We start from the raw sequence: 11,697 nt of genomic DNA, 5'->3' as shown, positions 1-11,697 counted from the left end.
CACCTGAAGAATTGGGGGCCTTATGAATAACTTAATTTCAGAAGTGAACCTTTTTCTCTTTATAAGCAAGAACAATCTAGACCCAAAGACTTGTTTCTTGACTTTCACATGAATACTCGTGTTTACATCAATGTGAAGTCTGGCAGAAGAATAGAAATTCTCTGGGTCCTGAGAATTATCGCTTCAATCTGGAAGCACCTGACCAAGGGAGAAGTTAGCAGCTCTGGAATCTCTGTACTTCCTACTCACTGAAGATCTGGCCAGTGTTATATCATCTCTTGCAATAACTCAAATACTTTAAATAAGCCCCAGTGTAACAAACATGAGATATTCAATGGGTTTTATTTTCACCTTTTAATGGTACAGGGGTAATTTTTAGCACATAATTATTCGTATAGAGGATATTTGCTGTTAAATGTTGGGGAATTGACAGGACAACCTGACTACTTTAACAACCCTAAGACCCTAATAATTAACGCCATAAACACAGGAAAGTCCATGACGTCAGATCTATAGGGGCAAAAAAGTAACAAGAGGACGCTTTAGGCTTCATGTCAGAATGATCTTCCAATTAGTTATCCAAAAATAGGATGAGATGCCATATTTTCCCCTCACTGGGGAACTTAAATATAGGATGAGCACTTTGTATGTTATGGCAGAGATTCTTTTTCAGATATAAAAAATGAGTTCAACAATATGGTCCACTGAAGTTCCTTCTGGTTCTGAAGTTCTGTGGGGAAAAAAGTTCTGACTGTTATCCCAACAAGTCCTTTCTGATAAAAAAGAATCCATTTCTCTTTATAAGCTCTTGTTTGTCGTCATTCTGTTCAGTGCTCCCTATTCACTTCTCATCTCAGCTATGTGACATGAGGTCCTCTGTGAAATCTATGAGCCTTTGGCCTTGGCCTTGGTTTCTTATTCCTAACTTGTGCTCCTTTTATTCTTACCATCCACTTGTGTAGACCCATGGAAGTCACCAACCATTACCACGGTACTCTACTTCAGGTGATCTTAGTGAGTTCTCTGTAGAATTTCTCTACCATTTCATCATCTGCAACAAATGTTGGAGCATAAGCTGCAAGTATTGTGAGGTGATCCTCATATAAACATCTTTCAAAGGCATTGGCCACACAGGATGGCCAAATGACATGTTTAGGACACATGACAAAACCTACTCAGCTAATTCCTTAATTGCTGTTTTTAAGGAAAGCTAAAAAATCTTACTCTTATCTACAACTTACTTTGATCCATTAGTTTAATTTGTAGCATAAATGTCAAGATTGATGTGTTTAAGTTGCTAGAGTATTATTAGTCCCTAGTCACTAAACTTACATTTTGAGCACCAGAAGTTTTTATAGAAGGTCTGGAAATTATGATTCTTTGTATTTTCTGCTACCCTTTCACCACCACTCTGCTGACATCCCCAAATACATAGAATAGGGGCTACTTCTGTGTCTTTGCTTCTTGGTTTGCCATGGCCAAACAATCCATTTCCAAGTGGTCAGCCTATTGCTTATGAGCCTCCTTCTACTTAGGTAGGCTCAACCTTAGAAATGACACAAAATCTGCTGCTGGGACCACACTCAACATAGTAAAACCTCTGACTGCTAACACCCTGCAGAAAGATCCTTCAAGAACCTGAGGAAATGGGATATGGGGAAGGAGGGGGATAGATACATTACTAGAGCCAGGAATACCATGAGAAAAGAGTGACATGAGGTGTTAGATCACAGCAACACGGATCATAGATTTAGAAATGGAAGGAACCTTAGAGGGCATCTAGTTCACACACTTGCCCAAGGTCACACAGACAGAGCTAGGATCCAAACCCAGCACTCTTTCTACAACATGTTGGCTCTGGAATTAATGACACAGACTAATCTTTGGAGAAAAGACTGCTGAGTGATGTAAAGGGAGGGTTTGGAATTAGCACTAGAAAGCAAGAAGTATTCTGACTCATCTTCTTCCTCATACAGTATATTGGAGCTATAAGAGATTGAATGGCCAATACTTAGGTATGCAATGTCTTCTGGAAAGAGAAAGTTTTCTTTGAGTATAATGAGGAAAGAACACAGAATGAAGAAATCGGGACTGATAAGAAGCTTGTTAACAATCAAGTAAAGGAGTGAAGAGAGAGTCTGGGAAGTGGGAGGCTTGATTTAGACAAATTGAGACAATATAAACAAAAACATGGGGAAGAGAAGGGCAGGGGGCCTTTTATAATGGGAGATGATAACTGAATCACTGAAATTAAAGGATAAAGAAGAGTAAGTCCTCCTTCTACATCTTAGCTCTTCAACAAACACTAATTAATCACCTACTAATTTCCAGATGCTGAATCAGGTACTGGAGGCAATATAGTGCCTGCTCTTAAAGAGTTCACAATCTACTGGGGGAGACAACAATGATATGTGTGTGTGTGTGTGTGTGTGTGTGTGTGTACACACACACATATACATACACATATATATGTATATATATATGAAGTAATTTATGCAAGTAAAGAACTAGAATTGAGAGGGGTCAGGAAAGGCTTACTTTACTATAGAAGGTTAGATTTTATCTAAGATTTAAAGGGCCACTGGAGTTTATGAAGTCAGGGAGGTGGGAGGAAATGGGTATGATACGGTTTGACAGGAGACTATTGTAATATTATAGGTGTGAGGTGATGAAGGCCTGCACAGCCTGGGCAGAGGCAGGGGGCAGAGAGTGCAGTGTTAGAAGAGAGAAGGAGGGGTAGTCGAGAGATGTTGCAAAGGTAAAATTTCTAGATCTTGGCAACAGCTTGGATATTAGAGGAGAGGGAGAGGGAGTAGTTGAGAAAGTCATCTAAGTGGTGAATACAGCATTCAACTCCCTCTCAATCCCATGTACTTGTTGAAGGAGCTGTGGGAAAAAGGCAAACTGTTAGTGAAGCTAGAAATTCATCTAGCCATTCTGGAAAGAAATTTGAAACTATCCAAAAGTCACTAATCTGGGCAGGCCCTCTGACTCAATTATATCAATTTTAGGCCTATGGTCCAAAGAAATTTTAAAAATTTGTGTACAAAAGTATTGATAGCTGTTCTTTCTATAGTGGCAAAGAATTGGAAACTAGGGGGACACCCATTAATTGGGAAATGGATCAACAATTTATGGCATATGAATATAATGAAATATTATTGTGCTGCAAGTGAAGATGAAAGGAATAGTTTAAGAAAAACCTGGAAAGGATTTTTTTTAATTTAACTGATAAAGAATAAAGAGAGAAAACCCAGGAAAACAATTAAAACAATAACTACAACCTTGAAATACTTAAGAATTTTAATGTAGTGACCAACCATGATTCCAAAGGACCTATGATGAAAAATGCTACTTACCTTCTGATAAGTGATATATATGTACATAAATTTGAGGTTTGAGAGGGAGAGGAAAGTTGGCAATAGTATGGTGAAAGAAAGGCTATTGAAACATTTTTTAAATGCATAGAAGAGAATTTCACAAGGAAACATGTAACAAACAGGACATGATGACATATATTCTATAAGGGGGCCCTTGTCTGTGATTCCTGCTTTAGCTTCCACTCCTAATTTCACCAAACAATACCATTATTAAGTAGTCACAAACTGCCAAGGCGGAGTGCTCCCTTTTATTTCCTATGAGATGTCCCATTCTATCTCTAACTCCAAACTTTCTAGTTTCCAGATGTAAGAAGCTGGAAGGAATTCAGGGAAGACATAAAAAGGAATCCAACCAGAAACGACTTGGTCTGTCATGTTTCACCATCTCATAAAAACAAGCTTTGATTAGAGACTGTGGTTCTCTATAGGCTACCACAGCCCAACATGACCCTATATTACTGACTCTGGAGATGATGACAGTTCAGAGACAAGTTTATTCTATCATTCTTGTTGTTCTATTGACCCCCTATGGACAGTTTTATTATCCATCATATCTGAAGGTGATTATGACCAGAAGCAAGACAAACAAGCTCTTCCCTAAAATAAATGTAAGACAACAACAAAGAAAAAAAAAAACAAGCTACTTTTATGGCTTAGAAACTCATATAGAAGGTCTATAACTCCAAGGTGATTTTTTTTTCTCCTCTTTGCCTTATGAACCAGTGGAAGAGGGACAAGCTATATCTATATCTATATATATCTATATCTATCTATCTATCTATCTATCTATCTATCTATCTATCTATCTATCTATCTATCTAATCTATCTATCGGGATCAAATGGTCAGAAGCAAAGAGTCTCGAGAGAGTTAAGACAAATTTCCAGGAATAATTTAGAAAGGCAAGTAGTGTGACACACAGTAACAACTAGAAAAACGGTAAAAGAAGAGATGATATAGAAAAAGTCAAAAAGAAAAGCAGCTTTTTCTTTGTAAAAATAAAAGCCGACTTGTTCTGCTCAATATGAAGAAGCAATTTCAGAATGGAATACTGGCCAGTAAACATCGACAATACAAAATTTTAAATAACCCTATATAATGTTAATAAGTCTTCTACTTGCTCGAGTTTCTCCAGTTTCATTAATGCTTCCTGTTGTGCTACATGTAGCTGCTGCGTTTTGTCCATGGAGGATTTCTGCAAAAGTAATTTTCATGAGCTTATATTAACCCATTTCAATAAAACCAATCACATGAAAATTTCAAAATGTAATAACTCAGCTATCTGTTCTATCTATAGCACCCATCTGAAACAAGACATGATTGGGAGCTGGTAACAAGAGACTCTTGGCCACATATAAATACGCTCAGGGGGAAAAAAAATGGATTGAGCCTTATAGAGGGTGAATAACATGTATGAGACCTGCCCTGTTAGATCTGAACCTTCATTCTGAAAAGCTATTGGCAGGATATAAAGGACTTATCCTTGCCTTTTCAGATTGTCTTGGTGATTCTATTGCAAAGCAGAAACTGAAAAAGATTGAATTCATCATTCACTTTGGTATTACTTTATTCAATGACTACTCAGTGAGCATTTATTAAGTCCAATGAACATTGAGTTTGTCCTTTGTCCTCCAAGAGGGCCATGACATCAGGGAAATGATGACATGACTTGCAGTTGACTTGCTTTTGCATGAGGGAGGGCTGTGCAAGGTCACCAGCCTCACTTTCTCCTCCAGAGCCATCTGGGTTCAGGAGCCAGATATTTGTCAGGATGACTGGAGATGGCCCAGGATGCACTGGGAGACCCTGGCCCTGGTAGTCTTTTCAGGTTCTCACTTTGAGTGAGGTAACACCCATTCAGGAAATAGGCGTCTTTAAGAAGTTGATATAGGCAGGGGTGCTTTAATCAAAAAAAGAAAAAAAAATCAAACTGAGAGGGAAAATCCTCAGGGTTCCTGGCAAAAAGAGAAACAGTTATTATTTAGTATTTACATTCACTCTGCTCAGAGAGCAGGGACCTATTATTGTTCAATCTGTGAGCTCCAGAGTGAATTGGGTTTAAGGCTTGGTCTTTCGGAAAAAACACAGAGCTTCTGATTTGTCTTCTTCTAAATCAGTAAGTTTATATCTTCCTGTTTAAAGAGATAGAAATGGGACTTCTAGAGTTTATTTCTGGCCTCTTTTGTGAGGAAAGACCACCTCTGGTGAAGCTTCTGGCCTTCCCTAATGTTTCCTGGTGAAGAGAACAATGTTGCTCCCATTTTTGTAGACTTGAGGGATGAAAAATAAATCAATTTTTTGAAGGGGCTGTCTTGGACTTATGTTCATGTGCAATACAAAATATATGCCAAAGTAAACAAACTAACTACCAAGATAACTTAATAAGAAGTCTAACATAATCAAGTCTAATCTAGAATAAATCTAATCTAAAATAATCTAAAAATCTAATCTAAAATAACCTACTCAAATTAGAACTCTAAATAGCTATTGCATATTAAATATCTTAATTTATAGAACTGTGGATTTATCATACAATTCGGTTCAGAAGCCTTAAAGATAAATATACATTCAGGACACTTTTAGAAACCTAAGAATTTATTTTATAATTAATGCCCTTATTATTTAAATCAGAGAAATTTAAGAGCTATATGGAACCTTAGGTTATCTATTTTAACCACTACCTTATGCACCAATTCCCATTATAATGTATTAAAGGGTGGGCGGGCAAGTTGTATGTTGGGAAATGACTGTGGTATAAAAACAAAAAGCATCAATAAGTTTTTTAATACAAAAATTTTTTCTAAAGAATAAAAACATATGATGTTTACTTTGCTGGTCTGACTTCTTTTATAAAAAAATAGATTTTTATCAATGTTCTGTTTTTGCATCACCTAGATTTCCTCTTCATCTCTTTGCTCTCCCCCCAAATTATACCTTATAACAATAAATGTCTAAAAAGAAAGAAGAAATTCAGGAAAACTAATCAATGCACTAAAGAAGTCCAAATCATATGCAATAATTTCCACCTGTGGACCCTGACCTCTGCAGGGGAACTCAGAGAGGCATCCTATCCTTTAGGGGCCAAGCTAATAATTTCATAATTTCATGATATTTATCTTTTTTTGATTGTTGTTTCCACTATTTATATTCTTCTCAGAATTGTAATCTCAGAATTGGTTTTTCCAGATCTGCATACTTCACTTTGCATCAGTTAATCTGTCTTTCCATGCTTCTCTGTATTCATCAGATTTGTGGTTTCTTCCAGCACATTGATACTCCACTACATTCAGTTCATTAATCCTCTTTCTATCTTGTTAATGTATAAAAACATAAATATTCTCAGAGGAGTTTCTGTTGAATCACAGAAATTTTGGTAAATATTGTATATTAGTTTAATGCCTTAATTTATAAAAATTCACAACAAAAACAAGACTATTATATTATTCTTAAAGGAACAATAAACAGCTCTCTTAGTGCCTTTGCAGAGGTCAAGGTCCACAAGTGTAGAACACTGCATGCCATGTTAAATTTTTTCAGTGAGTTGACTGGTTGTCCTGAATGTTTTTAAGGATTTTACCTTGTTTTAATTTAATATCTTCTTTTGTGTACTTTGAAATTTATTTTTTGATCTTTCTATCTTTGTAGTCTTCATGGAATTAAAATTTCTGACACTAAGTTTGATCTCCTTCTTCAAACCAATTTCTTGTGCCTCACTCTTTAGAAGTGTCATTTTATGAAGGGAGCAATGATGATAGAAACACTGCCCTATGGTAGGGTCTTTCTGTTTTGTTTTTTTGCTTTTTAGAGAGCAGAGGGCAGGACAATTGGGGTTAAGTGACTTGCCCAAGGTCACACACTAGGAAGTTTATGTGCCTGAGGAGGAATTTGAACTCAGGTCCTCTTGACTCCAGGGCCTGTGCTGTATTCATTGTGCTACTTAGCTGCCCCTACGGTAGGGTCTTAATTGGATCTCACTGTCAGTAATGTCCTTCAAGAGACTGGACTTTTGAAATCAGGACTTTAGAAAAAGGGGGAACTCTGGATCTCCCCAAATCATTAGTTATTAATAATCAGTTCTCTCAATTTTTTTGGAAAAGATCCTGGAATGCTTTACCATTTCCTTCTCCAATAGATTAAGGCAAACAGAGGTTAAATGACATGCCCAATGTCACACTACTAGGAAGTGTCTGAGGTTGGATTTGAACTCATGTCTTCCTGAGCCTATCTCAGTATAAGGCTTCAATGGCACAGGAGATCACAGTATAGCAATGCTATCACCATCTAATATCACCAAAGCTAATACTTACAAAACATTTTAAAGTTTGCACAGTACTCTACATATATAATATCATCTGATCCTCACAGTAACCCTCTAGAATAGGTGCTTTTACTATCCCCATTTTACAGATGAGGAAAAGAAGATAGCGGTTTGCCCAGGGTCACACAGTTAATTTAAGTGTCTGGGATAGGATTTAAACTCAGGTTCTCCTGACTCCAAATCCAGCCCTTGATTCACTATGACATTTTACTGCCTCACCTTATTATATGTAATCATTTTATAGTGCATCAAGAATGAAGGTAAATGACAGTATTAAAGATCTACTACTCCATGGTATATATGAAAAAAGTGATCAGTATTACCATCTACAGAAAACACATTCCAGTACAATGGGGCAAGGCTATAAGAAAATTACTATTATAGATCTTTTTGTCTCATTCAAGAGGATCCATCAGATATCCCAGAGGTGTCAAGATATCAGAAGGTTGAAAAATAGAGCAGCTGTCCCAAGTTTAATAAATTCGTATCTATAGCTGGATCACTTATGCAGACTATGGGGAATTTCATTAGCATCCAACACAATGGTGTGGTTTTGAGGCATTCACATCGAACAAATTAACCAGCTAGTAAAGTAAGGCAAGGTCTTTCCCATAGGTCTTCCCACTTATTATAACAGTAATACTTCATCTCCCTTTATTAATTTTTCCTTTCACTTTCCGTCATCGATATCTTTTTCTTCTTAAATTTTATCTTCTTCAACTACATAATTTATTTTTATCTTTTTACCACTAACGCCATCCTCTGTTGCCTCATAATGGTGTATTCTCAGAAGCTTTGGATTAGACTGCAATGCTATCTAGCGGGTCCTGGGCTTTTTGCCAGTTTACGGACTCTCGGAAAACGTCCTGCTTTGCTTATACTGTTACTTACAGGACTTTGGAGACGCCCCTCTATTACTGCTGCTCATGTCAGATCCCTGAACTCTCGGGGTTCTTTCTTGCTCGTCACTAAGACCGTCTTCCATTGGATGTGATCAAAGGGCCACCGTCCCGGTACCGGGAATTCCCCCCTCCCCTGCTTCTGCATCTCTCCTGCCAGAGGCCTCCAAGCCTGGAAGAAACTTCCCTGACAAACATCACTTTTGATTCACCCGCACCCCCTCCTCCCCCCTTCTTCCTCGGCCATCTTCCCTTTGGGAAGTCCTTAGGGCGCTTAGTGCCTCAGTTTACACTAAAAAGGGACGTCAGACATCATTCATAAGCCCTTCTTTTTGCTATTGGGCGCGGTTTCGCGAGGAGGTTCTCCCCACGAGGCTGGGGCTATTTTGCCGGGCGGTTTTAACCTGCCCGCCTGGGCCTTCAGGCCTAGGTAGGATCCCTCAAGAAGGCTCCTCCCTCCTGACCTCCGTCCCCGGAAGAACTACTGTTCACAACAGGAAAAACGCCTTCCCTCCCGGAAATTAGTAAGGTTGAGGGCGGAAGTGGAGGTAGACGTAAGGGGCGGGATTTCCGGCCTCTAGGTTGCGGTAAATTTGAAAAGTAAGTTCTGTGGAGAAGGTGGAGAGTGGCCGAGCTGCGGCAACGAGAACCGCCCCACTTGTCTCCCCGTAGGCCGCCGCGGCCGCGGCTCCCACAGCTTGTGTGCGGTCGTGGCCGGAGGCTTGAATTTTTGAGTCTGCGCCGAGACTTCGGGAATGTCTTCCCTTTCGAGAACCAATGGGGGAGGGAGGAGAGGTTTCCAGCGGGTTCGGCCCCCCGCGTGGGGAGAGAGGGCGGCCTTACGCTGCTGGTCCTCGCTAGCATTTACGTATCGCTTTATGTAAACAAAAGTTAAAAGTCCTTTACCGAGACTATTCCCCCAGCAGGGTGGCGGGGGCGGTACTATTGTTTTCCCCGTTTTACACACTGGGAAACCGAGGCTGATGGAAGTGACGGGGCTTGTCCCAGGGTCCCCCATCCAGCAGGTGCCCCCGGCACCGGCACGGAGCCCTTCTCTCAATCCAGACTCAGCTGGACGTTCTGCCTGGTGGGTGCCCTCCCGAATCTCCGAACTCACTTGGATGTTTGATGGAGGGTTTATTTAAAAAAACAAAAATCCTGGTTAATTTCGGGTCTTGGTTGCCTTCCTGGCTCGTAGATAGAGGGTTCACACGGAGAAGCCCCCTGGGGGTCGGCTGCCAAGTACATGTTTTCAAATTACGGACCAGTGTCCTCACCTATACTGGGATAATTGGCTGAATTTAACCGAGTCTTCCCAGCCTCGCTGGCCACAGAGGGGCACCTTTGGTCAGAGCAAAGCCAAGGTTTTGGGGTTTGCTCTGGATTCCTCCGTCTCCGAGATCAGGGGACCTGAGTGGGGTACCTTTCTCCAGTGACTTCCTGAAACAATCAGAAATTTAAATCTACTCTCCTCCCTTCCTGTCCAATAACTAAAATCAGTAAAGGAGGAAGCTGAGAATAGGGTCTGTGCCCTTCAGGAGGAGGTCTCCAAATTAAAGGAGGAAGTCAGGTTTAGATTTTCGGCAGAGAAACAGAAGAATTTAAAAGAGGCCCTGAAAGATAACCCTGAACAACTGGCTTCTTCAGAAAGTACCCCCTGGACTAGGTCCGACCTCTATGCCATCGGCTAGGATTTTCCTAATCCCCAGAGAATCCTTTGGAGTTTGCTAGCCTTCTTCATCTTGCCAGGATCCTGTGGATGCTGTCCATTGGTTTCAAAAGGCAGGCTGGCATTATCCTCTTGAACACATTAGGTTCATTGCCCAGGCAGGGCCCACCATTCTTTTAAAGGAGGCCAAGAATTGGGAAAGCCTTATTGGAAGCAATCCTGAAGGCTTCCCCTCAGCCTATCAGGGAAAAATTAAGTGCTGTACCCAAAACCAAGGCAAGTCAGTTTTTGATTTTTATAATAGATCCTTGCCAATTTTCTGAACTTATTCTGGCCTTTCTCCTGATAATCCTAATTATCTTAATCACCTAATAATCTTTTTAAAAAATTTTTTAAATGCTTTATTAACTTCTGATTTACATCATTCATTTCCTCCAGACTTTGAGTTACAAACTTTCTCCCTGCCTTTCCCACACCCACCACCACCAAATAGCAGTCCCAGAAGATATCCCCTCCTCCAATCATATATATATATATTTGAATATTTGATTTTAAAACTTTGAATTCCAGATTCATTCCCTTCCTCCCCGGTCACCCACCCTTACTGGGAAGATAAGCAGTTCAGTATAGGTTGTACATGTGTGGATAATGCAAAAACAATAACATAGTAGATATATTGTAAAAGACTGACTACATTTCCCTCCCTCCCATCCCACCTCACACTTACTCCATTCTCCACCTTGATCCTGTCCCTTTTGAAAAGTGGGTGCTTCCAACTTCCCCCCCCCCAGCCTGCCCTCCCATCCATCATCCCCCCCTCATCCCCTTCCCTTCCCACTCTCCTAGAGGGTGAGATACCCTATTTAGTGTGTATTTCATTCCCTCCTCAAGCCAAATTCAATGGGAATAAGGTTGACCCATTCCCCCTTGCCTTCCTATTCTTCCCCTCCATTGTAACCATTTTCCCTTGCCTCTTCTATATGAAATAGTTTACTCCATTCTGTCTCTCCCCATGTCCTCTCATTATATTCCTCCCTCACCTCTGAATTTCACTTTTTAAGTATCATCCCTTCCTGTTAAATTGGTCCTGTGCCCTCTATCTATGTATACCTGTAAACATATATACACATATTCACATATGTGTTCATATGCCCATATACCCTCATATATATATATATATATATATATATATATATATATATATATATATATATATATATTTCTATTCCCTTCATACAGAGAAAAGTTTCATTAGTTACAATTATCATTTTTCCATGTAGGAATATTAGTAGTTCAACTTTGATAAGTGGCCTATGATTTATTTTGCCTGTTTACCTTCTCAAGCTTCTCTTGCTTCTTGTATCTCTATGTCAAATTTTCTATTTAACTCCAGTTTTTTCATTAAGAATGCTTGAAAGTCCTCTATTCCACT

General features: G+C 39.6%; 1 long non-coding RNA gene across 1 annotated transcript; it reads right to left on the bottom strand.

Annotated features, from left to right (window-relative positions):
• Positions 1 to 4,928: 4,928 nt before the first annotated feature.
• LOC138166122 (uncharacterized) lies at positions 4,929 to 9,085 on the bottom strand. Its single transcript, XR_011169536.1, has 2 exons — positions 8,589 to 9,085; positions 4,929 to 5,334 (listed from the first exon to the last, which is right to left on the bottom strand). It is a non-coding gene; the product is annotated as an uncharacterized lncRNA (long non-coding RNA).
• Between the last annotated feature and the right edge of the window lie 2,612 nt (positions 9,086 to 11,697).

The sequence above is a fragment of the Petaurus breviceps genome, unplaced genomic scaffold (assembly GCF_028583685.1).
Source record: "Petaurus breviceps papuanus isolate PSGF00001 unplaced genomic scaffold, PetGlider_PUasm1.0 220, whole genome shotgun sequence".
NCBI lineage: Eukaryota > Metazoa > Chordata > Mammalia > Diprotodontia > Petauridae > Petaurus > Petaurus breviceps.
This window is presented reverse-complemented; position numbering and strand designations above follow the sequence as displayed.